Consider the following 3,130-nt stretch of genomic DNA (forward strand, 5'->3'; position numbering starts at 1 on the left):
GTACAAAGATCTCTTCTCCTCTAAGGATCTCCTTTACACATACTACAAGCTATCCCTTTTCAACTTTCTTATCCTTGCTTAAAGAGTGAAAAACTCTCTTGCTTGTATCTATGACATTGTTGCATTTTTGGGGTATCTTCTTTTGTGAGGAAGGTAGGTATCCTTGTTCTACTTTGCTTATGACATAAACATTACACTTTTTGAGCAATGGGTCATTCTCAGAACCAGAGCACAGACTCTTAGAGCGAGATGTCTCCATATTTCTTTTATGCAAGGTGATTATTCTCAGAACCAGAGCACAGACTCTTAGAGTGAGATGTCACGCTTTTGTACTATACATATATAGGTTGTAGCATACTCGGGCATAGACTCCTATGAGGTGCTTCTAACCTCCCTTACACACACATGCACGAGGTTGAGTGGAACTAGCGGCATAAGGCTAGACTTTCTCACTCTCCTCCCTTACATGGATCACCTAGACAGACTCTAGGGGCTAGTTTTCCATGTCCTTTTTCCCATGGATCACCTAGACAAGATCTAGGGGCAAGAAGTCCATGTTTTCTCTCTCACTATTCTTCTCATGGATCACCAATGTGTGTATTTGTAGCGTCCTAAAATTGCGACACTTGCAATTTTGACTGCATTTCGGTCTTCACGATGGTGACGCAACACGCAACCTAAATGGAGACCCCGAAACCTGATTACGACACTAAAAACTGCATTTTCTAGCACCCTGGCTTGAACCTCCTTTGCACCCTGCTGTCTCGAGAGGTGGGACCAGAGTGCCCAGCGCCCTGGTCCCTGGCCCTATTTTGGGCCCGGTCTCCTTTGGGACTTTGGGTCTTTTTGTTTGCAATTTGGAAAATAAACTTTCCTGTTCGGCCTAAGGTCGGGAAAGTCAGTCTTTTAACCCTAATTGGCAAGTATATAAACTACATTTTCCTCTTTCATTCGATATGATGGAAAAAGCGTGGAAACTATACTCAAGCATTCAAGCATTCAAGCATTCTTTCAAGCTATTGATCATTCTAAGTCTCCATTCAAGGCTAAGTGTTGCATTCAAGACAAGGATTCAACCATTGAAGAGGAGATCACTTACTACATGCTACATAAAACATACAACAATACAACAAACAACAACATCTATACCTTTGCACATAAGGATACAAACATCCTTACAACAAGGTATTAGTACTTGTTTTACATTACAAACATTTACATTTACAGCATTTCTCATTTCTTGGTTAATTCCAAAACCGGGGTTTGACCTAAAGGCAAACCCCTAATCCTTAACCCCCCAATCATCTTCACTTTTCTGTGTGTAGGTTGCAGGTACGCGGCTGAAATTGAAGATCTGGAATCCTTGTGCAGAGATGAACAGATCCCCCTTCGTTTCGCAGATTTTTCGGAGGACCGTGGCGTCGGGCGCCATCGTCCCGTCAACTTTTGCTCAAATTTGCAGGACAGCTCCGTATCGACATTTTACTGCTAATTCCAGGTCCGCAGCTTCATCCTATATCCCTATCTCAGTTTATAAGCGAATCTTTCTCACTTTCTATGCATTCCTAGCTTAATCATTCTATGCACATTCTTTACAAAAGAGGGTAGCCTTGTTGTTTTAACCCTTGAAACTCATTTAGCATCCAATCTTGCATTGTGTGGGATTGGATCTTGTGGGTTTCAACCCCTCTTTTGAATGTAAAGTCTCCTTAAGTGAAAACCATCAACCCTAGCAACCTCCCTTCTCTCTCCTTGGAGTTGGAAGAGGGGAGAGCAACTAGGGTTCGATTGCGATTTTCCGCTTTACAGTATTCATGCTTTTTTTTTTTTTTCTTTCTTCTCTTCTCTTTGTATTTTGTTTCCATTTACATCCTTCATCTTGTGTTAGAGAACTCTCAAATCCTCACACTCTTTGTTGTGTTGGAATTGAGATTTAGTCCTCTTTCTTACCAAATGATTCTCCATTTGTTTTTGATCTCATATCAAATCTTCTTGTGAGCATTTGTCATCAATATTCTTTAACAATTCAAAGTGGTAAACATGATACCCTGTTTCAACTCACTAAAATTAGCAAGCCAAAACAGGGGGGGGCATATAGCTACCCTCGAATTTTCATCACCTTCCTTAGTAAGCATTAGGTGATTTTGTGATCTAACATGTGGTTTTGTAGGTTGTGGTTCTTAACTAAGTACTGCAGATACCGTTGGGGGCTTCATCCGACAACTTATGGATATATCCTTTTTCAAATAATGTTTACTTTTCTGTACTTTAGCTTGCATATGCACGTAGTGTTCATATGACCGCTAAAGTGGGGGCTAAATGTAGCGTCGTAAATTGTACGCACTTGCCACGGTGGTACAATTTCACACCTGGTTTAACACCCGCCTTGGCGCATTTTGTATTTTGCATTGCATTTCCCCTTTAGCACTTAATCAATCAAATTAATTAGGTCTAAGGTTCTATCTTATCATCTTCCACATCATAAAGTTGGGCCCTTTTCATTAAAGTGTGCCCCTTTCATTTTATTCCTCCAATACATCATTTAATCAAAAACCCTAATTAGGTCCTAGTTTGAACTTGGGGGCTTGATTTCAGGGGTCAAAACATCTCGAAATCACCTGTAACTTTGGGATTCTCTCTAAAATCATCATATCCGACGACCCTGAAAATTTGGTGAAAAGTTGTCGGGACCATGGCGCCCGGAGTGCACATGGTCCCAGGCATTTTTCCCAAAATTTTAGGAGTGCGATCCAATCATAAAATAAAGCTTAACCCCAAGAAATTGGCGCGAGATTCAATCTCTAGGTCGGCCAAAAGTTGAAATTAAGACCTAGGGTTTCATATATAAGAGCTCTCTTTCTTCATTTGAAAGGATCCGGATTGGGTTTTCAGGGACCTTATATGCAGCGAAAGAGCAGATCTTTGAAGACTTCAATAACACTCAACATCCATTAATCAAGCATTCATCAATTTTATTCATCCATTTAGGGCTTTGAAGACATTGAAGAGCAATAAGGGATCACCGACTGAAGATTGGCTTGTACCCCTCCCTTGGGGTTGGGTATGATTTCATGTTGTTTTCATGTCTTTGCATAGGCCTCATTATATCATTTGTATTCATGCTTTAGAT

Source organism: Cryptomeria japonica, chromosome 8 (genome assembly GCF_030272615.1).
Source record: "Cryptomeria japonica chromosome 8, Sugi_1.0, whole genome shotgun sequence".
NCBI classification, from domain to species: Eukaryota; Viridiplantae; Streptophyta; class Pinopsida; order Cupressales; family Cupressaceae; genus Cryptomeria; species Cryptomeria japonica.